Below are 27,439 nucleotides of genomic sequence, written 5' to 3' on the forward strand. Positions count from 1 at the left end.
GAAAGCATGAGGACTGTTTTTTATGTGAAGGACAAAAAAGGCGGGAAAATGAAAAGGTGGCAAATGTGTTTCCCCTCACAGGGATTAAGTTCTCTATTATTATTTTTACTACTACTACTTCTACTACTACTACTACAACAATGTCCTAGGTTGTTTATGAAAGCATGTTGGCTGATTTTTATGTTTCTTCTTCTTCTTCTTCTTCTTCTTCTTCTTCTTCTTCTTCTTCTTCTACTACTACTACTACTACTACAAGTTCCTCAGTTGTTTATAAGTGAAGTTTATTTATAAACTAATTTCGAGAGGATCACATGCTTATGATTGCTTGCGGTTGGTCCCGGATTATCAAATTTATGATTTACCAATCAGACAATTCCTAAACCACTATAAACACCCTACGTTCCATATAACAGCCATCTTCGTTTTGAAGAATCCCCCCTTCCACCCCTACTCCTCCTCCTTTCCTAGATGGGTGGCACGGTGGCCCAGTGGTTAGCACTGTTGCCTCACAGCAAGAACGTCACTGGTTCTAGTCCTTACCAAGCCAGTTGACGTTTCAGTGCGGTTTTCACTATCTGTTCATTAGCTACCACAGCAGGGGAGTTCTCCAGATCTACCTGAGCACAAACTCCTCTTTCGCCTTGCAAACAGGTGGGAGCCCCGGGCTCGAGGATCTTATGAGCTCAGGGCACTCTCCCAGGACAGCATGCCAAACACGCTTTATAATCAATCATCAGCTAAGTGTGAACTCTTGAAAAGCAAGTTGACTGATTTTTATGTGAAGGATTTTGAGAAGAAAAAAGGCGGGAAAATGTGGCAAATGAGTTTCCCCTCATAGGGATTAATAAAGTTGTCTACTATTACTGCTACTACTACAACTTCTTAGGTTGTTTATGAAAGCATGTTGACTTATTTGTATGTGAAGGACTTTGAGGAGAAAAAAGGCGGGAAATGAAAAGGTGGCACATGAGTTTTCCATCACAGGGATTGATAAAGTTCTCTATTACTCCTATACTACTACTACTACTACTACTACTTCCTGAGTTGTTTATAAAAGCATGTTGACTGATTTTATCTGAAGGACTTTGAGGAGAAAAAAACGTGGGAAAATTAAAAGGTGGTAAAGGAGTTTCACGTCAAAGGGATTAAAAAAGTTCTCTATTACTACTACTACTACAACTACAACTTCCTAGGTTGTTTATGAAAGCATGTTGACTGATTTTTATCTAAAGGACTTTGAGGTGAGAAAAGGCGGGAAAATAAAAAAATTGGCAAATGAGTTTCCCTTCACAGGAACTAATAAAGTTATATGCTATTACTACTACTACTACTACAACAACTACTATTATTGCTATTACTACAATGTGCATGAATGCATGTTGACTGATTTTAATGTGAAGGACTTTCAGGAGAAAAAAGGCAGCAAAATGAAAAGTGACTGCATGTGATTCTGTCTTCTGTTTTACGATACAAGAAATAAATGCTCAGAGAGAGCTTAGGACAATACAGAACAAAGTCGTTTGAAGTGAAATCTGTTTTCTATTTTTCCACAAATCCTATTTTCTTTCCTGTATTTTTTTTTATATACATAAATACTCCATTTAAAATAGCGTCATAACCCATTCATTAAAATTCAGAGTTTAACTAAATTAAAACTTTAGGAACCCTATAAAATTATAACATTTTTTTTCTCAAATTAAACAAAAATTAACCTAAACTTTTATTTTGATGGGCCGTCACAAGGAAGCTGTGAGTTTCCATGTGTATGAACTGATGATGGCTTTTCTACATAAAATAGTAAAATATCTGTGAAGTGACCCAACTGAAGTTGTTTAAATGTGTTTATATCCTCAAACAGTAAGTGCTTGCTTGTCAGTGTCCTAAACCAAACTGTGCCATTCATTCACAAATTCTAAAAATTGCTAAATGCTAAAAATTCATATTTAATTAAATAGCAACCTCTTGCTTTTTAACATTTAAAGACGATCATAAATCCACATTGTTACTGGATTAAATATAAAACAATTTTTTATGTATTCATCCAAAATTTTACAATAGTTCTGTTTTAGGATCAGATCCACAAATCTTAGAATCTTTCAACACATCAGTCAGCCATATTGGAAGCACAGAATGTAAACAATTCTACTGAAATAACCATAAACGTTCATATTATGCTGATTATTGCTGCTGAAAATTATGAATTATTGTCATGTTTAGGCTTTACTAATCGATAGAATCTGAAAACAAAAAACATTTAGAGTCCTAAAGACTGACAAAAGTTCTAACAAATCAAGCAGAAAATCTGTCTAAGGAACAAAATGTGTGTGTGGTTTGCCAAACTGAAGCAAAAATCTTGATGTCTGTTCTAACCTCTAGTCAAGTAAGTAAAATATTAGGCTAATATCTTAATCAATGCTGCTCATAGATATTTTTGACCATTTATTTAAATTCAGTTTGCCAAAATACCTCCCTTTCCTGCTTTACTAAAGCTGATTATCGTACCGAACCACTCTAAGAACAGTCAATATAGTTCTAGTTGTGTTTCTTTGTAGGTCTGGAACAGCGCGGCATGCTTAAAGACAGTTCTCTGCAAGGTTAGACAACCATGCTGGACTGGTGTGTATTCATGAAATTGCCACTCTATTGCATAGCACCGGTTTCTTCATAACTGGCTTGACAGATTTTTTACTTAAATTATGCTTATTTTGATTAACAACAAAAAATGAGTCCCAAAAACATAAATATTAGATAATTGTCCATATCGCATTTTATTTACATTACTATTGAATCACCAAGGCAACAACTGGCGCATTTGTATTGCATTCTAAAGCTTTCATTTTCAGTGGAAAACGAAACCATTTTCATGCTGACTGGACCGGATCGGCATGGAATAGATTGGTTAAGCAAACAGTACCGTTCGGCCCGATAGTGGAAAGACAGCTTAAGTCCCTATATGCATGACCTATCAGCTTCTACACACTTTTCCTCTTGAGTTAGATGTCATAAATAAGCATAAAACATGTTCAGTAGTACATTAAACACGCAATTCATGCTGTTATTTACATCCGAGTATTGCCAGTATGGCAGCACATAAGGGTAACCTGAACAAATCTTGACGTAAATGAAAACCCTCAATTCAGTCCATATTGTAGTTGTACACATTACAAAAGAAAAATAGGGCCCTAATTTTGACTGAAAAATTGGTCTGCATATCTATCAAGCAGTAGAAATGCCCCACATCCCCCTTTTAAAACACTGACATTTTAATGAACTCATGCAGTGCAGAGCATGTGTAAACATGTCCATATCAGTACGATCAGAAGCTTTCTGAACTGTGGTTTTCTCACCTGTCATTTGTGTGTGTGGTGTGTATGTGTGTTTGTGTGTGTAGGGACAGTATCCGCATGTTTATTAATAGTATGTCACTGCAAAGGTATTTTCAATTCTTTTTAGCTAGAACTATAATAACTACACTGCATCCTAACAACATGCAACATCTGGCGACATGCGATAAAAGGTTTATTTTCCATGTTAAAAAGAGATTTGTCTATCCATCCATAACACCAGGTTCTATTTTAGAAATGATTTTTATTTTTACTATGTTCCAGTTGAAGACCAGCATATCGTACTATGGCAATAATGACCTCAGGTACTGATTATGGGCTTTATTCTGTGTTAAATGTTAGTATTCAGTATACACTAGTATTCAGCTTAAAGTGCAATTTAAAGGCTTAACTAGGCTAATTAGGCAAGTCATTGTATAACAGTGGTTTGTTCTGTAGACCAGGGGTTTTCAAACTGTGGGGAGCGCCCCACCATGGAGGCGCCAGCAACTTTTAAAGCGGTCGCGAGACATTAAGGCGTGCACATGAGTAAATTATGATGATGATTTTTTTGCGTTCACTAGAGGGAATAATATGATCAACGTTAGCTCCACAGCTAACTATCAGGCACCTGTAAAGTTAATGCGTTGCAGTAAAATATGTACAAATAAAATGGACCGGGTGCTTTTTAAAACGAATGACGGTGAATGAGTGAAACCGGTCAAACCGGTGAGCCGTCTGACAAAAAAGTGCCCTTCTGAATCAAATCAGCATGAAGCCCATCTGGATCATTCACTTACTTTGAAGACTACTGACTACGTTTACATGGACATCAGAAATAGTTATTTGCCTTAATCTGAATTAGACAATAATATAATTACGTGAAGTGCTTTTTGAATGTTGCGTCACCAGGCTATTCACGTCTGCAGAGTCTCATGTAATTTTGGGTGTATCATCTTTAATTTCTCGACTTTAACTGCAGTTCGGCAGTTAAACTTTCACTCATGAACATTTCATTCATGCCCCCGTGACAAACTGGGGTATTCGACGTGAATAAGGACTGGTGGAAGAGTTGTTTTTATTGATACCGCATGTCGAATGGAAAGAAAAAAACTTCCGCATTTCGTGATGTGGCGGCAAAAGGTTCTACATGACGGCATGACGGTAATAATTTGATTGCAGTGTTAACTTCAATAATGCCACTAATATATGCATACTCTACGTCTTAATTCCATTTCTGTTTAGTTCAATTATGACTTTTGTCAGATTAAGGTAATCAAAAATCACTGTGTACAAGGTCGATTCTTAATCAGAGTATTGTCTTAATTATATTAAAATCGTATTAAGTATTGTTGCCCATGTAAACATACTCAATGTTCAACTCAACCACACCATCAGGGCTCTGCGAACTTAACTTTGCGAAGCAGCATTTTCTGTATGTACGTATACATCAAAAGCAAGTATGCTATGGCTCATGCTTATTGACAGTGTTAGATGATTTAAAGTTAGTCATGTCAGGAATCCGACCACAGATTAGCAGGTTGTCCTCACAGAAAAAGCCACCAATCTGAATCAGGTAAGCTGTATATTTATGTTGTAATGTAATTAATTCTACGCACTTAAAACGCAGTAATATGTGAATGATGTTAACGCATGCATTATAATTTTGGCTCGAGGGAGGGGTGCCTAGGGTGGCGCGAGTGAAATAGAACATGGGATGGAGAGGGTGGGTGAGTCCTAAAAGTTTGAAAACCCCTGCTGTAGACAATCGAAAAAAAATGTAGCTTAAGGGGGCTAATAATATTGACCCTAAAATGTTTTTTTATTAATAAAAACTGCTTTTATTCTAGAAAAAATTAAACAAATAAGACTTTCTCTAGAAGAAAAAATATTATAGGGAATACTGTGAAAGATTCCATGCTCTATTAAACATAATTTGGCAAATATTTGAAAGAGAAAACAATTCACAGGAGGGCTAATAATTTTGACTTCAGTATATTTTTTTCAAGTAACGCTTCACAAATCCATCACTTCCTAGAAAGCTGGTACAAATCAACAATAATATAAGAAGAAGCTACTCCAACAAACAAACTCTTGACCCAAATAATAAAGAAAAACGTTTCATCCTCTTGTGCAGCAGCAGTAATGGTGATCCTGTTATAATGCTACATAATATAAAAACCTTAACTTTACTGCAGATATGTAGGCAGTACTCTTTCTCAATTGTTTATGATTTAATAAACATGAAAACTAACATGGAAAATTAACCAAGAAATAACCAGATTTATTAATAAAGTCTTGTAAGGGGTTTACTTGCATTGTAAGGTTATTTGGTTTGCATGTAAACCGGGACAACAGGTTATTTCAGTAAGCTGATTTCTGTTAACAGCCACTGTGCATGCATATAAACCGTGCACTCGCTTTTTTACCTGTTGTTACCAGGCAATAAGCAACTGCTGGATGATGCGGCTGACCAATCAGATTTAAGTATTCAGATGACCATGTAACAAGACACTCGGATCCATGCAGCACGGCCTCGCTCTGTGACTGGAATAATCAGCTGACGCCTATCATAGCTGTTGTTTTTAATTTCCCCAAGTCTGTTATGAATATACATTCCCTGAACGCTTGTCTGTGTGCCTGAGAGAATGTACAATTATTCAAATGACATGGAAACAGATGGAAGCGTAGGGACAATCACTGTGCTTTAGCAGAGGTGATCTGAAGTGTAGCATCACACAGTTTCAGGTGAGAGGACATATGTTTATGTTACGCTAAAATCTGCACAGGACGGCATGAAGCTTCGGCTCTACGGCAGAGGAAATTAAGAGGCATTAAAAATGACACACAATGAAACTAAAAGCAGTTGAATTCTGACCTCATAACATGGCAAATCATGCCAATTACACTCATTTATAATCAATGGAGATGAATGTGTGTATACTGAGCCGTTTAGCTTAAAAGGGACCTATTATTCCCCTTTTTACGAGATGCAAAATAAGACGTCCCTAAAATGTGCATGTGAAGATTCAGCTCAAAATACCCCACGAATAATGTACCCAACGAAAAACTCTTTGAAACTGCCCCTTTTAGGCTTTGATCCTAATTGTGCTATTTTGGTCTATTTTGACTGTCACTTTAAATTTAAATGAGACTGTGCTCTTTTCAAAAGAGGGTGGAGCTACAGATGCTATGGCTGCTTCCCAAACCGCATACTTCCATACTATACAGTATGCTAAAATCAGAATGCAAGCTGAGTAGTACGTCCGAATTCATAGAATTCGAAAATCAGTATGCGAGAAGTACGCGGATGACCTACTACTTCCAGTGAGATTCTGAATTGCGCATCCCATATATGCTGCGCCATCCCATGATGCCCCACGAGAGAATTCATGAATGGGAGTGAAGCAACGCAACTGACGCAGGTAGGTCACAATGTCCATGATAAAATGGCAAATGTAGTACGTCCGAATTCCATTCATATTTCTTCCATTCATACTGTATTGAGCATACTTTTCTAACGGCCGAGTAGTACGTTTAAATTCAAATGCAGTACCTACTGAGTAGTAGGCGGTTTCGGTCGCAGCCTATGTGTCAGCATAGTGGCAGATTCAAAAACAAGACTAACATCGTCCTTTGCTAATGAGGGAGAGATGGTTACTAATGGGCGGGGCTTTCCCCCTTTAATGACACGTACAAAGGAAAAATGTCAATCAAAGTGTTTCTGCAGACTGTTTTTATCAAATGTGATTATTAAAATAAAGAAATTGTACATTTTTACCATTCAAAGCTGGTTAAATTCACACACAGTTACCACACAACTTTGTTTAAACTCCTTATAAAGGGTATTTTTGCATAATAGGTCCCCTATAACTCATCCACATGCCTCAGAGTTACTCCAGCTACTGTATTTTGTGGACAGCTACAATATTAGACTCTTTCCTGTTAGGGTTAAGGTTAGGGTTATGGTTAGGTCAGTCCATTGTTCATTTAGGTTAATGTGAATTTAATTGTTATATATAATTTTTAAATATATATATGTTACTATTAGATCATAGCTAACTCATGTTTTTAATCGTATATTGATTTATTTTTATTATTGTAATCAGGTTAAGTAACAATACTAAATAAAAATAAGTATTCAATACAAACGTTAACGTTAAGTTAAAATTAACTGTTCTATTCTAATCCTTCACACGCAGTCTTAAAAGGATAGTTCACCCAAAAATGAATATTTTCATTATTTTCTCACCCTTCCCTTGTCAGAAACTGGTTTAAGGTTTTTTATTCTATTGAACAGAAGTTTTTTTAAATATTTTGAAAACCGGTAACCATTGACTTCCATAGCATTTGTTTTTCCTACAATGGAAGTCAATAGTTACAGGTTTTTAACATTCTTCGAAATATCTTAAAAACAAACTCAAATTGGTTTGGAACAAGTCAAAGTTGAGTAAAAGGCCTTGTTTACACTGTCAGGTCTTGATGCCCAATTTAAATGTGTTGCCTATATCTGATTTTTTTTGCCTGTCCGTTTACACGTCCTTTTAATTGTGACCCATATCTGATTCATGGGTTTACACTTGCCATACAATTTACGGCGTCGTGTATGCGTAAAGGCGGGTTCTAGCATCTGCACCACACTAGCCACGATGGAAGAAATTGTCTTGCTTTTAGCTCTGCGAAATATGCGAAGTTCGCCCAACTTTAAAATGATTTTGAGGTGGAGGCGGAGGGAAAGGGCCATCTTTTCAGCTTGCATCTATGGTTTATATATGTGTCCTCCACCAATCAGAGGAATTTGTGGCTACGAGAGAGATCTCAGGTCTGGTGGAAACAAATTGTGGAGACTGACCAATTTCCTCCTCCATGTTTCCTCTGTTGTTGTTGTTTACAGAGTCTGCGTCAACACACACGCTCCTCCTTCTACGTCATTAAACCGCAGAGAAGTACCACAATGTCACAAGTTTAATGACGTACAAAACTGAATGCCTCAATAAATCCGATCTGCCTGTTTACATGATAGTTGCATTGTCACATATTGATATCTGCTTCATTTCCACATATGAAGGAGGCCTGAAACCGATCTCTGAATTTCCAAATACATGTGTTTTTTTCATGTTTACACCTTCATAGAACAGATCCGATCTGTGTCACATATGAGCAAAGAATCTGAATTGGGTTTAACTGGCAGTGTAAACGGGGCCAAAGAGTACATTTCATTTTTGGGTGAACTATACCTTTAAAAATGTGTCGATTAAAGTTGGTTTGAAGTTTGTATATGGTTTATTAAGGATGAATTAAATAATTAAAAAGTTAGCACACACACACACACACACACACACAAAAATAATCACTTAAATGACGCATTTACCTTCAAATCACAAATGAAAACACATTAAAAGGGGCTACATACAAAATGTTTTCTTTTCTCCATGCACCAAAAAGGATGATGCTTCAATAAAGTCAGATAGTAAAGTAAAGATATTCACATAAACTGATTGACTTACTCTGCTGATTCATCCATAAACTATGTTTGACGCACATACCTCGACATACCTATGGCAAACCAAACCTTGAAGTTCAACTGTGCTTTCTTGACACACTAATTAAAGACAAAGCAGCAGCCTTTGCCAACAGGTTGGTTTGGCCGCAGGCTAAATGAATGTGTAAACTGTAGATTACAATCCCACTGCACTGTATCTAACACTCACCTACCAAATTGTGCCTTTCAGCAAATCAGTTAAGATGAATGTAACAATTAATATTGAACATTAGTAGCTGATATGTAAACTTCCTGAGAGCTGAAGACGTGAAGAGCAAAAGAAAAAACTAAAAGTGTTGCAATGTATGTAGATTTTAACCCTTAAATGCATACCTTGTGTGTTTAGCCTCCCAAAACACCATTCACAACTCTCAGCACAATTCATTTTGTATACTTACACTTATATTGGTTGTACTTTGTTTTAAGGTGTCCTCATTACAGTCCTCATTAGACTTAAAATGCTGGTTAGGTTTAGGGTTGCTCTTTGACGTTCGGTTTGAATCCAGATTGCGTCATTCAGTGATCTCACTTCCTGCTGTTTTCCCTCTCATTTCCTTATTCATCTCTCTCTCTCTGTAAAAAAGTTAGAAATAATCTCAAGAACTCATAGGCATTATCAGATAAATGCTCCTTCTTGCTAAAACGTGATGTCACAATGTAGTCTAGTTTAGTTCCTTAAAGCGTTTGTTTGTCTGTTTCTGCAGAGGGGGAAGTGAATTGAAGATTTTAAATTGAGGTTTACTGTAGTCACTCCAACCACACTCATGTCCTCAGTTAACTCACAATTGTCCTGAGAAAAAGTTGCTGTTTTTTTCTGTAACACACAATCCAGTTAATGAATACTGCTAATTTTACAAATATAGGCAGATTATGGTTATTAGCTTATGCTTTGCTGAATTAAAAATGCAATAATTTATTATATGAAGCTAAATGTTCTATACAGTTTAAATGTTAATAATTTTTAAATAATTTTTACATTTTTATGCTTTACACAGTAAGAACATTTCACAGTATTTCACATAATATATTTATTCTGCAGAAAGTCTTATTTCTTTTAGTGTGGCTCCAATAAAAGCAGTTTTATTTATTTTTTTAATAATTATTAATTATTAAGAAAATTATATATATTTTTCAATTGGCTAGAGCAATCACTGTCCTCATTAACCTAATGTAACCTTGTTAAACCTATATGTATATCTATCTATCTATCTATCTATCTATCTATCTATCTATCTATCTATCTATCTATCTATATATATATATATATATATATATATATATATATATATATATATATATATATATATAGTGAGTAATAAGTATTGAACACGTCACCATTTTTCTCAGGAAACATATTTCTAAAGATGTCGGATGTTGATAACAACCAAATAAATTCATATATGCAAAGAAAACAATATTAATTAGTTTACAAATGAAGTTATGTGTAATAAAATCAAATGACGCAGGAAAAAATTATTGAACACATAAAGAAAGGGAGGTGTAGAAAGGCAGTAAAAGCCCAGACAGCAGCTGAAATCTCAGTAGTTCTTCAGCAACCCTCTGCCTTTAGTCAGTGTAAATGAATATTCGCTGCTTTAGTACAACATCTACATTAGCAGGATGATGATGATGAAACCAGGGAGGAAATTTCAGCAAGACAATTATCTAAAACACAGCCGAGGAAACTCTTAAATGCTTTCAGAGAAAGAAAATCAAGCTGTAGAATGGCGAGACTCTGTAAGAGAAGTCTGTGAAAAACTCACACCTAAGCAATGCATGTGACTTCATTTGACTTCATTCTCTCTCTCTCTCTCTCTCTCTCTCTCTCTCTCTCTCTCTCTCTCTCTCTCTCTCTCTCTCTCTCTCTCTCTCTCTCTCTCTCTCTCTCTCTCTCTCTCTCTCTCTCTCTCTCTCTCTCTCTCTCTCTATATATATATATAGTCACAATCACGAGCGATCTAATCCTGGCAGATAGCTGGTAAAAACACATATAGCTAAAAAACTACAAATCCGCCGTCACATGGACTAGAGATCCAGTCATGCACCATACACTCACACCTGTTCCGGTTGTCTGCTGATTAACACACACATCTGAAGCTGTTCAGAACTGATGACATGGATTTTAAAAGCAGCACAGACACACACACTAGTTGCTGAGTCTTGTTTACCTGTTTATTGTGAACATTACGACGCGTTTGCCTTGCCTTGCCTTTCCTGACCCTCGCTTTGTTTTGTTTGTTTACGTTGCTTGCTGCCTGCCTTTTGACCATCCGCCTGTTTTATGACCACGACTCTGGAATGCCTGTATACAACTGTTTGCCCCTGTTGGCCTAAGTTGGCTGTTCATTCCGCTATGGCGACCGTTGATCAATAAAAGGACTAAGCCGAAAAGAAAACGAATGAACTAAATAAACTGCATTTGTAGAAGAGGAAATTCAAAGTAATAAAAAAAAAAAAAAAATATATATATATATATATATGTGTGTGTGTGTGTGTGTGTGTGTGTGCGTGCGTGCGTGCGTGCGTGCGTGCGTGTGTGTGTGCGTGTGTGTGTGCGTGTGTGTGTGCGTGTGTGTGTGTGTGTGTATTATAATATTTATATATGTTTTTTTTTCCTTTTATTAAAGAGAATTTTTGTGATATCAGCACCATTTTACCACCCTGGCTTTTTATTATTATTATTTTATATACACCTTAATGTATAAGAAAGATTATTTTAATTCAGAAATAAAATTATCCATAAGATTATTCAAGTCACTGATTTGTATGTGTGTAATTTAAAGGAATAAAACCAAGTCAAATGTTTTATTTATTTATTATTATCATCATTATTATCATCACATACAGGGTAAGGTATAAATTAAATGTTCAATGAGATCCTGTTTTCATGGAACTGGTTTTCAGTTTAATTTACATTCAGATTATTTCTTCTATCCAGAGTCTGCAGAGAACTGCAAGTATGGAATTTCTAGGTCGATTCCTCTGAAAAAGTGTAAACACTGTGACTCTGTGGCGCTATGAAAACATTGCTCTGTTTATCTAAGAATCCCAAGCAGCCACGACGCAGCAGTGTTGACTGCACCAATGGGTTGGGTTCGAGTGGACAATCTGTTTGCTCAGCCAATCACAGATGGAGGGAGTGTTCAAGAAACCTGTTTGCTAAAAGCATTGAATGACAGCACTGGAAAGAGTTTGCAGGAAACCCTTATATGGAAATGGTGTTGACACGTATTATGCTACTGAACTAATTGGTGACATTCTCCCTCACTAAGAGGAGCAATCTCGATTTGACAACTTGGTGATTTAACATGAGGATTTTGATTGCGCAAATATACATTGTGAATTCACCAAGAGTTTTAAACAAATGACAGGAAATACATATATTTCAATCTAGTTTAAAAATGTGTCAAGGTCTGATGAAGGATAAGAGTGTAATTTTCTTGTTTTAATGTTTTGGTTTCTTAAGGTTTAAAAACTTTTAGATAATTTTAACATATTACAAGTGATTGAAAAAATGAAATAAAATTTCCTTGAATTTTTCAACGTCTCTACACATCTTATTCTGTTCCTAATATCGTTAAGATATTTAAAATATATCTTATTGCTATAATATTGCTAAAATATGTTTCATTGTAATGTTTTTAGTGATTTTTATAATTGAGTTTATTTTACAGATTTATTTAATATATATTGAATAATTCATTTATTATATTATCTATTATTTATAAAATAATATTAGTTTTTAATAATAATTTAAATAAAATAAATAATAGATATTTTTATGAATTATATTTAAGCATTTTGAAGAATAAGTTGGCACTGAAACTGAAGCCATGTCACTGATCATGCTGGATTTTAGAAATCTTAATATTATATTTGTTTTGGGGCGACATGGTGGCTCAGTGGTTAGCACTGTCGCCTCACAGCAAGAAGGTCACTGGTTCAAGTCCAGACTGGGCCAGTTAGCATTTCTGTGTGGAGTTTGCATGTTTCCCCCACAGTCCAAAGACATGTGGTATAGGTGAATTCATTCATTCATTTTCTTTTCGGTTTAGTCCCTTTATTAATCCGGGGTGGACACCGCGGAATGAACCGGCAACTTGGTAAAGGTGAATTGAATAAAACTAAATTGGGCGGAGAGTATATGTGTGAATGTGAGAGTGTATGGGTGTTTCCCAGTATTGGGTTGCAGCAGGAAGGGCATCTGCTGGCAAAACATATGCTGGATAAGTTGGCGGTTCATTCCGCTGTGGCGACCCCTGATGAATAAAGGGACTAAGCCGAAGGGAAATGAATGAATGATTATTTATTTGTTACGTTTAATAAACTTTCAGTGTTTACTTACTTTACATACTTTATGTTTAACATTTAATTAATACTTTATATTAAATTAACAATTTTAACCTTTTTTTCTAATATTTTAAATTTTAATATATACTGTGCACAAATAGAAATTTCTGTAGCATAAGCAAATAAACAAACAAATAGAATAATATTATTGTATTTGTAATTGTATTAAATTGTATTGTATAAATCGACAGTAGTGTCTGTGAATGTGTGTGTGTGTTGGGTGTGTGTGAATGAGTTTGTGTGGGTGTTTCCCAGCACTGGATTGCAGCTGGAAAGGCATCCACTGTGTAAAACATCTGCTGCATAAGTTGGCGGTTCATTCTGCTGTGGCGACCCCTGATGAATAAAGGGACTAAGCCGAAGGAAAATGAATGAATGAATGAAAATAACACTGTATAGTCTTCATTGTGTGTATATATACATAAATAGAATGAATCTTTCTCAAAGTACTTTCCTAAAAGCCTCATTTCTTATGCCTGAATACTGACTTAAATGATAAAAACCACACAGAAATGATCAATGTTTTGGTAACTTTATGATTTAAAGGTTGCAATGACTCCACAATCATGAGCGTTTTCAAACATGACTCAATTATGATCAATTATAATAGTGATTCCACATTCAGATTCAGACTATTGCGGATGAACACACTGCGATACCTATGCTGAAACTATATATTGTGCAGCACTAATGCTAATTGATAAATTAGATGAAACTGCCAAGCAAGCATTTTTTGTTTTTATAGATGTCTAATAGATGCCTAATAGACGTCTAAACATAGTCGTGTTGGCTAAAACAAGGCTAAATTTGGGCTGTCAGTGAAAATCTAATAGACGTCTAAGAATAGGCCAAAACTAAACTAGTCCTCAAATAAACAGAAATGAATGACTATACATATAAAGTATGTTTAATCTGTCTATTTGACGACTAGTCTAGTTTTGGGCTATTCTTAGATGTCTATTAGATTTTCACTGACAGCCCAAGTTTAGCCTTGTTTAAAACAAGCTGTCTACGTTCAGATGTCTATTAGATGTCTATTAAACACAAAATTGTTTGCTGGGTAGCATCACGTCATTGATCTATGAGTAACTCCATTTCCATACAGTCACTTTAAATGTAGATTAAAAAAACTGAACGGGGTAAACACCTAAATATTATCTCCTGCATGGTAAAATCCCTCCAACATGATGATAAAGAGTCTAAAGGGTCAGACAAGGGTGGGCGAATTTCCCCCATGCAGCAATCAGAGATTGACGTCACGTTCCCCTGATCTCTGTGACGTCAAAAGACATTATAGATGATCCAGATCACGGTAAAAGCACATCTCTTGGGCGGATCGCTCTAAAACATTCGCTGATGTCTACGAGGTGTTGAGCCAATGTGGGGCAGAGCGCACAGAGAGCCTTGGGCCTCAAAGACAATTCAGATCAAGTTGCAAACTCTGTGAGCTGCTAAAAATAGCGTGCTAGGATATCACGCTCGCAGCTACAGCTAATGGCTTGTGTGGCCAGTGGGCTAAAGAGCAGCCAAAATACTGCCAGAATACACTTCACACATTCTCCCTCTAAACTCGCACTATACTGACGGTCGGTAGGCGTCTTATGATGGAGCGGATTTGGGGGGAAAAGATGCGTTTAATTGAAAGCGACCGCGGTGCCGAAACTATCAGGAGAAAACATTATCAGCTCTGTCTGATCTGGGGTCAGCTCATAGTATCACTATCTCTGCCTCTATCACACGCACTGCACTAACTTAATCAGCTTGCGTCACTGAGGCCCTGGAGATCTGACAGGAAAAAAAGAATTATGTGAGCGTTTCAGTGTACACAGTGAACAAACAGAGATTTCTGTCGCATAAGCAAATAAACAAACAATTAAAATAATATTGATAACAATTAACAACATGAGGGCTTATTAAAAAAATCTATTTGAGTTAAGGTGTAACAATACATTTTTTAACGTACATATATTTTAATATAATATATGTAATATATTACATACATTATTTATTCAAACATTAATAAGACATTAATAATAAGTTTTATTAATAATAAGTTTATTTTTCAATGAAATAACAAGTATTTAAGTAAGTAAAAAAGTTTTTAAAAATAATAAAAGTTAAAAATAATTGTTTTAATAATTTATTACGTTTTTTTGGACAACCAAATTGTTTTATGTTCAATACACTTAAATTTGTAAAAACAATTAAGTATCTTAATCGGTTTATGTTGCGACAACATGAAGGAATTGTATGACATTTTTTCAGAATAGTTTTTATAGACTGGGTTCCACACAATTAATAATGATAATAATAATAATTCCTTATATTTATATAGTGCTTTTTCAGACAAAACGCTTTACACATTTACACAATCTCCTCATCCATCACCATGGTTAGGAGGCTATGATGAACAGAGGCCAGTGGGCAAATTAGCCAGGATGCCAGGGTTAAACCCCTACTCTTTTCGAAGGAAATCCTGGGATTTTTAACGACCACAGAGAGTCAGGACCTCGGTTAACGTCTCAGCGCTCAGAAAGACAGCGCTCAGAGCAGAATAAATTCCCCTTCACTATACTGGGGCATTAGGACCCACAGAGACCACAGGTTAAGCACCTCCTGCTGGTCTTACTTACACCACTTCCAGCAGCAACCTAGCTTTCCTATGTGGTCTCCCATCCAGGTACTGACCGGCTGCAGCCCTGTTTAGCTTCAGTGGGCGACCATGTAAAAGTTGCAGAGAGCTAGCTACCAGCCTTTATGTTGTCCCAACACAAATTAATTAGGTTGACTTAAATGTTTTTCACAAATTTAAGTTGGTTGAACATAAAACAATGAATTTGTCCCACCAAAAAACCTCAATAATTGTGTAAACTCAACTCATTATAAATATATAGTTTGAACAAGCAGCAAAAAAATTTTTTGCAACATAGGCTCATTCTGAAAACAGACCCTGTTTACATTTCTGGAGATTGCAAATTATGTAGCCAGAAGTACGTATGGATTTCGTCTTTAAAACGAACGCTACGGGGCGGTATTACTATGGTATTGCTACGGGACGCCGTTCCTTTTCGCCCTTACCTCCCGTTTCCAGTTTGTCCAGAAAGCAGGTGAGACAAAAACAAAAGTCCCTGAAGGCTGTGAGAGCTTTTCTTTTTCTGAATTGGTTTTTAAAACACTGTTCATCAGGTTTAGGGAAGTGTGTGGGTGCTAGAAATTGGACGATAACCAGTTTCAAGGTTTACAGCCATTTTGAAAAGTCAAGGTTTCTAAGGTACTTGTATTTTTTTACATGTTTTTTAACAACTATTTTATTGAGTTTTGTTTAGAGCAACACGATCTCCAGCAGAAAAGAACCCTTCACGTCAAAAGCTATGGGTCAGTCCATGACTCAGGAAACATTTGAGTGACAAATCGCTTATAAACCAACATCCAAGCATGCTATAGACTTGAACATTGCAGTGACTTAATTTATATCCAAAGAAAAGAAAGATATCCAAAGATGCCTTTTCAAGTTGTAAAGAAATCAGTGTTTTTGAAATTAATGAAGACAGCAGAAGTCAATGACTTACTTTAATTATTTACCCTGGCATGTTTATTGTTTCAAAATATTTTAAATGTTAAAATTAAATATACCGTGTTCAGTGGGGGGAAAAGGTTGCTGTTTTTACCCACACATTTAAAAGGAATATATTTTAGAGCAGTAATTATAATATCGTGAAATCGTGAAAATCGGGATTTTTATTGAAACGAGGGTCGGGGATCAGTTGGTCAGTCAATCAGTCAGTCAACAGTGGCCTCTGGTGGATTTACGCAAGAACAGCAGGCACGAATGACACTCACAAGAGAATTTTGAGCTTTAAAAAAGCATACACAGCGGCCTCTGGTGAATTTGCAAAAACAAAAACTGCAAAAAAATATAGCTCCTGGGACGTATTTGGTGCTCTCCAGAAATGTATATAGGAGTATGTATTCAGAATGAGCCTGGGTTGTTTTTTTTTTTGTGTAGTGCACGTGATGGGAACTTTTATTCAAATGAAAAGACTACATTACTAAATATCACTTTAAATGTTCCTGATTTGCTAAAAAAAATTGTATGATTTTGCCGTTTCTCTAAAGAAGCAAAAACTACCCTTTCCATGTGGTGATGTCATCAAGTCCCACTTTCTCAATCCAATCAATTCTCAGCAGATAAAAACATCAAGCTTCCATATGCACCATTCTCACCATATACACTTTCATGCAGAAATATCGACTTTTAATGCACATTTCAGACCAGAAATGTATATTATTTATGTATATTATGTATAAAACTACATATTAAGAAAAAAATCTGTGTACACATCTAAGAAATTCTTGAAGTCGGGTGCTCGATCAAGCCAAACACAACAGAAAAAGAAAAAAAAAAAAAAATCGGCCACTTTAACTCTCAAAAGACAAATTTAATAGGACTATTTCTATTAAAACAGCATATTAACTATATATATATATATATATATATATATATATATATATATATATATATATATATATATATATATAATGTATATTATTTAACTGATGTATATAATTTATTTAATAATGTATATCATTTAACTTGCTGTTACAATCTTCCATGATTCTTTCTGTAAAATAAAAAAACAGATGTTTTGCAAAACGTCACAGCCACTCATTTCCATAAAGCAAAATAAATAAAGGTGTTATGTGCCATATTTAAATGCATGCAAGTTTAGAAGAAAAGCTGTCATATAATTCAAATTGAGTCAAATATTCATTTGAAATGGACTACTGAAACTTAATGGACTACTCATATGCTAGTTATGTATCTTATGCATATTATATATGATTTACAAAACAATAATATCGATGGGCTTCTGAAACTACAACTGTTTTGTGGGATGTCTACAAGCTCCCTATTTCACAATCCAATCAATCCTCAAGAAAACCGAAACCAGCCCCAATCTGCACTATCCCCAACGAAATACACCGTTTCAAGAAGAATTCTTAATTCTCCATAACTTCTCTCCGTACAAAACAATACATATATATATTGCAAAAGGTCTCAGCTGCTCATTTCATACAGCGAATATAAATGAGGGTTTCCATGTGCCATATTTAAACACAAGCAAGTTTCAGAAATAAAGCTGTCATATATATATAGCTTCCAATATAGTGCACAAGTTTCATGGACTATTTTATGGTGTCATGTCGGAAGCTTGAGTGGCACTAACCAATTTTGCAAAACAATTGTGCTCCAAGGATGAACGCTTTTGGTTAAATTACTCCTTCAAGACTGTTATTTGCCATGCCAAAGTCAAAAAAAAGAAGCTAGTGCTGCAGTCAGGATGAATACGGCTGCCAAGGACACAATCATGTCTTCAATAATAGAGAACCATATTTTTAAGCATAAAGAAATAAAGCAGTAAAGGAAATTCTATGACTTAGGCCCAATCCCAATTCTATGCCTTAGCCCTTACCCCTGGTTTCCGTGTTCACATGAAGAGGTAGGGGTGTCTCAATTCTATTCAGTTTGAAGGCGTAGGGCTAAGGGGAAGGGCTAGATCAGGCATGTCCAAGCTCGGTCCTGGAGGGCCGGTGTCCTGCAAAGTTTAGCTCCAACCCCAATCAGACACACCTGGGCTAGCTAATCAAGCACTTACTAGGCTTTCTAGAAACATCCATGCAGGTGTGTTGAGGCAAGTTGGAGCTAAAATCTGCAGGACACCGGCCCTCCAGGACAGAGTTTGGACACCCCTGGGCTAGATGGTCCTCCAAGGGGTAAGAAAATTTCCCAGAATACAACATTTATAACGGCAACATGGCTGCACACGGAAGTAAGGAGATTAGCATTTTTGTGATTATTGCGAATTTTTACAACAAACAAGCACATGTTTTAATATATTCATAACCGCGTTCGTTTCACCAACATGCTTTAAAAAAAAAGCTAAAATAAAAACCGATAAATTTTATTTATTTTAATGTTATTATCTTTAATCCATAGTAACTGCTGTACAGCAGTCCCACAACATTCTGTCACTCGATGACACTTGAATACCCTGTCAGAAAAGTCTAGTGGCTGGGAATGAGCTTTTTACAGTGTCTGGTATAATGTTAATGTTGTTTTCGTGTGTTTAGATCAGGGGTGGGCAAACTCGGTCCTGGAGGGCCGGTGTCCTGCACAGTTTAGCTCCAACTCTGATCAAACACACCTGCTTATAGATAATTAGTGATCTTGGAGACACTGATTAGCATGTTCAGGTGTGTTTGATCAGAGTTGAAGCTAAACTATGCAGGACACTGGCCCTCCAGGACCGAGTTTGCCCACCCCTGGTTTAGATGAATATGGCCACGGTGTAAATGCACAGTACAGTTACAAACTTATTGCAACATTATATCCTTATGATAACATGATATTGTTGCCTTCAGTGATTTCCTCAAGATAAATACTGTACCCACACATAACACAACTGGAATAACTACAGCAGTCGCGATTAGGCATGGGCCGGTATAGGATTCTGACGGTGTGATAACCTTGGATAAAAACATCATGGTTTGACGGTATTGTGATTACTGCTCTAAAATATATTATTTTTAAATGTCTGGGTCAAAAACAAACACTTTTTCCCCCTAAACAGTAAACATGTCAGGCTAAATAATTCAAAATGAATCATCTTTGGATATATTTTCTGCTGGAGATACAATACTCTTGTGCTAAAAAACAAAATGAAAAAAGTATATAAAATATCTAACATATACCCTAGGAGGGCGACGCAGTGGCGCAGTAGGTAGTTCGAACCTCGGCTGGGTCAGTTGGCGTTTCAGTGTGGAGTTTGCATGTTCTCCCTGCGTTCGCGTGGGTTTCCTCCGGGTGCTCCGGTTTCCCCCACAGTCCAAAGACATGCGGTACAGGTAAATTGGGTAAGCTAAATTGTCCATAGTGTGGGTGAGTGTGTATGGATATTTCCCAGAGATGGGTTGCGGCTGGAAGGGCATCCACTGCGTAAAACATGTGCTGGATAAGTTGACGGTTCACTCCGCTGTGGCGACTCCAGATTAATAAAGGGACTAAGCCGAAAAGAAAATGGATGAATGAATGAATGAATATACCTTAAGAACGGTATAGCAGAAAATTTTGGCGGTTTTAAAACCTTGACTTTTTCAAACTGCGGTATACCTTGAAAACGGTTATCGTCCCATGCTTAGTTGCGATCGTCGATCTCATACGAAAAAGAGATCGTAATGATATATGTTGACGTATGATGAGGTGTTGTAGTGCTGTCCCATTTCTTAGGGGTCAATTTTGAAGCCGTTCCCCTTCACACGTTGTTTCAAGGGCCAAGGGGAAGGGGTAGGAGTACAAGAAGAGAATTGGGATTGGGCCTTATGTCAGGGCTTGGCCAATAAACGATATTATATCGAATCATGATCAAATGTATGTCAATAACTATGATAAGCTCTGGACTTCTTTACTCTTTATTGATCTAAGAGCCAATTACATAGCAGAAATGTGCAATAATGGGAATCTAAAAGAGTGCTGATATTAGAGTTTCCCGAATTTTCAGCCACCGATAATTTATCGGATGAAAATATGTTATGCCATTTAATGGACCCTCTAATTTTTATGGCTTCAGCCATTTTTGGGGTACTCTTTTAAATCTGGAAGCATTAACAACTTCTAGGCCTGTGTGATTAATCGAAATCGCAATTTGAAATGTTGCGATTAGTTAATCGCAAGAAATTTTCTGCTTCAGAAAATTAAACATGCTAGATTTCTGCGATGGTGTCGTGATGCAGCGCAGACATGGTATCTATCGGTTGTCGTGAACTAAGCATGGGACGATAACGGTTTTCAAGGTATACCGCGGTTTGGAAAAGTCAAGGTTTTAAAACCGACAACATTTTCTGCTATACTGTTCCTTCGGTATATGTAAGATTTTTAATTTACGTTTTTTAGGACAACAGTGTCTCCAGCAGAAAAGATATCCAAAGATGTCCTTTTAAATTGTAATGAAATCTGTTCCAAAATATTTTAAAGTTTTCTCAAAATAAGATCAATGGTGTTCAAAGGGGAAAAGAGTTTTGTTTTTGACCCAGACATTTAAAAAGAATATATTTTAAAGCAGTAATCACAATACCGTCAAACCGTGATATTTTTATCCAAGGTTATCATACCGTCAGAATCTTATACCGACCCATGCCTATCGTGAACTATGCCACATTACACAAGAAGAAATGATTGAATCTTGACGTCCATTTGTCATTTACGACTCCCCACGACTTCCCTACGTCAAGGAAATTGTGTGATCTGACTAGGGCTTTATAACTAACCAATTGAGTGAGCCAACTGAACTATGCCCATAATAAAAAAAGAAAACAAACAGGAAAACACTGACAACTGGGATTATGGAGCTTCAGAAGCATTAATAGACGAATTCATATCAAAGAAAAACAGAATTTGTAATAGGTGAATATTTTGGTTTCAAAGTCACATACACTGAACAAAAACAGGTAATTTTTTATTTCTAGAGTTAAAGCTTAAGAGCTGAAGGCTCGAATAAACTAAAATCAGCTTGAATTAAATCGTAAACCAAATCGCAATATCTGTCCAAAAAAAAAAAATCACAATTAGATATTTTCCCCAAATCGCACAGCCCTAACAACTTCTATCGAAATACATATGGTTATCGTTCAATATAGAAAATAATTAATGAGATTGCATTTTGGCCATATCGCCCAGCCATAACTAATATTAATAGCAAGTGTTATATGCATGCATGGACTTTTATTTGATATGTTTTACATGCAAAGCACAGCTTGTCTCATTAAATACAGTTATGACATGATTAATGTAAATGTTATTATATTTTCAGTAATCAGTTTGTATTAGTATTGTTTATATATATATATATATATATATATATATATATATATATATATATATATATATATATATATATATATATATATATTTCAGTCATTTTTGTAGTTTTGTACTTTAATCTTTGCTCTCTTTCGACATTAAAACTGATCCTTTGAGCTGGAATTTGTGCTCTGCTACTGTAAACAGTAAACCTGTCCACTTTGATTTGATTGGTCATCGCAATCATTTCAATCACTCAATCAATTTTTTTAGACAGCTAATGCAGAGCAACATACAAATCCTTTTTGGTGATCATAACAACAAACAAGCCACTGTATAATGACAATTTGGCCACATGTAAATATTGGGGGATGACACACCCCCTCAATGTCTATAGTGTTTACTAAATCATCATGAACATCCATAAAGCTTGCATCTTTATCAATTAATCAATCAAGCATGTGCTTTTTCATAGGAATATCTGATAATATATTGAGGTAAACAAATCTAAAGTGATCCAGAAAATCATTGGAACACTTGTACTTTAATTCAAGTCTATTAGAAACTAAAAACATCAACGGAAAGGTCATTCTCAAACAAGAAATGCACTTTACTAAATCGTTTCGCAGTTATTTTCCTGGTCAACCACCAATTAAGAGTCATTTTAATTGACTTTCCCTCACATTCACAAAGGTGTAGTTAGTATTAATTCAGCCAAAACATCAATTTTGACATTACTTTCAAATCTATATGACTTACATCTTCAATGCAGTATGTGCTGATCACTTTATGAATAACTAGGCATGCCAAGCAGCAAGATTGCAAACGAATCTGGATAAAAGTACCATAAAAGTGGCCTATACAAATTCCATTATTGGTCTTCTGAAACTATACAACAAACTTGTGTGGCTAAAAGAATACGATTTAAGCCACTGCTTATTGAATATCTCCACATCTGCCCTAGTTCTCCTTGGCACATTCACAAAACTTCATGAATGAATTATTCCTTTGAGTGAATGAATCTGCTGATCGAGTTCACAAAACCAGTTTGAATGATTCGAAAATTGAGACTTGATTTGAACTCAATGATCCCTTCGCAGAGCTTCACTGGTGGTAAATTTGATGCATTTCCTCACATAAATCTGTTTAAAGGGATAGTTCACCCAAAAATGAACATTTACTCACTGTTTACTCATCCTCAAGTGGTCCAAACCTTTTATAACTTTCTGTTGAACACAAAAGAAGATATTTTGAAGAATGCTGAAGACCTGTGATGACTGACTTATAAACAAATACCATGAAAGTCAGTGGTTACAAGTTTCCTTCTAAATAATTCCTTTTGTTTTGAACAGAATAAAGAAGGTTCACACATCTTTGGTAAGTTTTGGTGAGTAAACGATGACAGAATTTGTAGTTTTGGGTGAACTATCCCTTTTGTAAGGGCTTCAGAACATCATCCATGTGTCGTACAGTATATGAATCACTTTTACAATATTTTGGTCTCCTTTTCTAGCTCACAAGCTTCAATCCCCATTCATTACTATTGCACAGAAAGGAGCGAGCGCTTCAGCTGAACTCCAAAAATCTGCTTTTGTTTTTCCAAGGATGAACGTAAGTTTATAATGACATAAATGAGGACTCTAAATCTGAAAATGCTCATTATTAAGCTATGAACATTCACATTCAAAACAGTTTACGTATTTTGTGTCTGTGTTTGGCTTACAAACAGTGCTTGTGCTCTCTTTGTTTACAGTAAATGCTTCTTGGATTAATATTTTGTTATGTGATGCAACGGCCACTGTGTGTGTGTGTGTGTGTATGTGTGTGTGCACAACACTCATTTGCACAATATTCAAAATGCAAAGAGAAACAAATATTCGGCATGCATGCCCTGACAGTTCGCAACGCACTTTCCACAATAAGAAAAGCTAACGCCTGACAGTATTACTACCGCTTCTCTATTGACTTGATGGAGAGCAGCGGCCACATTCACCGTCACATTCTTCAAGTGCCTGCCTCTTTCTGCCAATCAGTCGCGACATTGTAACAGCCTCGCGCGTTTTCCTCAAACCCAGACCTTCAAACGACAGTCGAAAAGCCCTAACTCGCTCTAAAGCAGCAGCTACAAGTCTTTCCTGTCTTTTTACGGTCACATGGAGACGGGCCCGAGCCTATCGTCAGCTCATTAGCATCCATTGCACTGAAGAGGCAGTTAGCAGGCGAGGCTAACTCCAGGATCCCCTACAGCTGCTGCTGTGACGGCGAGTTCAGCGCCGGAGCGCAACGCTACCGACGCGCCGCCATACGTGACAGTTCGACGCGGTCTGTCAGGGCATTTTTACGCCGAGCTTGTGTGGGTGCGTGACCGCGGAGCTTTCCTACCCCATTCCGCCGTGCGTCCTGCGAGCAGAGGCCGATGTCAAGAGTGACGGCCAGCCGACATCACCCGAAGTGTCCGCCGCCACTGCGCAAGATCCTCCCCGGCTGCGTTAAAGCGACCAATGCGATGGCCCGAAGTAAAGCCGCTGGTTCAATATCAGATGCCTCACAATGGTGTGTCGGTGGTTCTCCGAGCGGAAGACGAGTCCCGGGGAAGACGGCGGATCATGACTCCGCTGCTGGAGACGCTGTCTGCTTATTCCAGCCTGTACTGTAGAGGTAGCAGAAGGCGCTCAGACAGACAGCCGTGCTCGCGCTCATTACTCAACTCACTGTACACACATATGAGTGACACACTCTCTCTCTCTCTCGCTCTCTCCCCCCCTCTCTCTCTCACGCACGCACACACTCACACACACAGAGCTGCTTCCTGCCGTTTCAATGAGCTGCTTTCTTATTAGATCATAATAATATTCCATCACCTAAAAAGAATAAGTACTATTATATTTTGTAATCATTTTTACAATCAGAATTTTTATATTTACATAATATAATACTATTATTATTATATTATTATTATTATTATTATTATTATTATTATTATTATTATTGTTGTTGTTGTCATTTAAATATTATTCTGAAAATTGTTGTTTACAATAGTTTTGCAGCAATTGTGTTAATAAAATCATAATAAAGATTGTAAATAATATATACTGAAGAAAACATTACGCAAAATGTACTTGCATATTTATAACAAGAATATATATATATATATATATATATATATATATATATATATATATATATATATATATATATATATATATATATATATATATGAAGTCAGAATTATTAGCCCCCCTTTGAATTTTTTTTATATTTCCCAAATGGTCTTTAACAGAGCAAGGAAATTTTCACAGTACTTCCTATAATATTTTTTCTTCTGGAGAAAGTCTTATTTCTTTTATTTTGGCTAGAATTTAAGCAGTTTTACATTTTTTAAAAACCATTTTAAGGTCAAAATTATTAGCCCCTTTCAGCTGCTTTTTATTCAATAGTCTACAGAACAAACCATAGTTATACAATAACTTGCCTAATTACCCTAACCTGCCTAGTTAACCTAATTAACCTAGTTAAGCCTTTAAATGTCACTTTAAGCTGTATAGAAGTCTCTTGAAATATGTTTAATAAAATATTATTTACTGTCATCATGGCAAAGGTAAAATAAATCAGTTATTAGAAATGGGTTATTAAAACTATTATGATTAGAAATGTGTTGGAAAAAATCTTCTCTTCATTAAACACAAATTGGGGAAAAAAATAAATGGGTCTAATAATTCAACAGACTTCAACTGTATATATATACATTCATTTATTTTCTTTTTGGCTTAGTCCCTTTATTAATCCGGGGTTGCCACAGCGGAATGAACCGCCAACTTATCCAGCATATGTTTTACGCAGCGGATGCCCTTCCAGCTGTAACCCATCATTGGGAAACACCCATACACTCTCCTTCACACACATACACTTAGGACAATTTTTTAGCTTACCCAAGGAAACCCGAGGAAACCCATGCGAATGTGGGGAGAACATGCAAACTCCACACAGAAATGCCAACTGACCCAACCGAGGCTCGAACCAGTTACCTTCTTGCTGTGAGGCGACAGTACTCCCTACTGCGCCACCACGTCCCCATATATATATATATATATATATATATATATATATATATATATATATATATATATATATATATATATATATATATATATATATATATATACGCCTAAATCTAAATATTACCCTATATGCTTGTTTATAATAATTATAATATAAAGTAATGATTAAAATAATTAATTGAGTGACATATAAACTCACTCTCTCTTTCACGCAAACACACAGAGAGAGAGAACTATATAAGTACTGCTTCCTGCTTTTTCAATGAGCTATACTTTCAATTTAGATCATAATAACACACCATCACTTAAAAAGAGTAGTATATAAAATTATATTAATTATTTAGGCATTATCCTGTTGTAATAAACATTTTAAACATTTTTTTTTTACAATCAGAATTATAACAATATCAAGAAATAAAACAATAAAATAACGGGTCCCACTTTATATTAAATGGCCTTAACTAATATGTAATTGCATCAAAAATAATTACAATGTTATTACTGTGTTTATAATGTATTGCAGTACACATCTGGTGCTCTTGAGGTAGGATACAGCGATTAGGGACAGGTTTAGGGGTATGGGTAAGGGTATGGGTGAAATAAGATTCAAGGAATGGTCAACAGTGTAATTAAAGATGTAAATGAATTACAGATGCAATTACATGCATGTATATAATCAGTCATAAGCAGGGCCAGACGGAATCTGCGGATGTTTTTTTGCTATTTCTGCAGGAGAATTTGGGTAAAAATCTGCAGATTTTTGTGGAATTATTTTGGGAGTATCATAACTAAAACCTTAATATATGAAACAAAAAATAATACCTTTTTAACTTTTATTTAATGCTTAAATTGCAAATCCAATTAGACTCACTTCATTTGGTAAACAAAGCTAGTCTCTCATATAATATCTCTACTAAAAGACAGAAAATATTACTTTACAAACTGTATTGTAAATAAATCAAATGAATATTTTCATATTAGTCAATAATATTACTGTACTTAATTTAAAAACTGAATAAATTTAGATTTACACACATTTACACAAGTAAATAAACAGAATTAATGATGGGCTAAAAATCTGCGTAATTCTGCGAAAAATTTGCGGAAAATCTGGGGAATTCTGCGCGCGCAGATTCTGTGTGAGCCTAGTCATAAGTAAAGACAGGTATTTACACAATAAGTACATTGTAACAAATTATTAATTTCGGTATAGGTACAAATCAGTTAAGACCAATTAATAGAAAAGTGATACCAAATAACGATTAATACATAAATACAAGAAATGAACATGTACATGTATATTTGTTCT

General features: G+C 35.8%; 1 protein-coding gene across 5 annotated transcripts in view; it reads right to left on the reverse strand.

Annotated features, from left to right (window-relative positions):
* bcl9l (bcl9 like) overlaps positions 1 to 24,804 on the reverse strand; it is a 104,602-nt gene extending 79,798 nt beyond the window's left edge. For 4 of the 5 annotated variants that reach the window (XM_056477845.1, XM_056477844.1, XM_056477843.1 and 1 more), the window contains exon 1: positions 24,455 to 24,804. The gene's annotated coding sequence lies outside the window, so the exon portion shown is untranslated. Of the gene's footprint in view, positions 1 to 9,263; positions 9,439 to 24,454 lie in introns of all 5 variants that reach the window. The other variant, XM_056477841.1, reaches the window with a different exon arrangement.
* Positions 24,805 to 27,439: the final 2,635 nt, after the last annotated feature.

The sequence above is a fragment of the Danio aesculapii genome, chromosome 18, assembly GCF_903798145.1.
Source record: "Danio aesculapii chromosome 18, fDanAes4.1, whole genome shotgun sequence".
Lineage (NCBI taxonomy): Eukaryota > Metazoa > Chordata > Actinopteri > Cypriniformes > Danionidae > Danio > Danio aesculapii.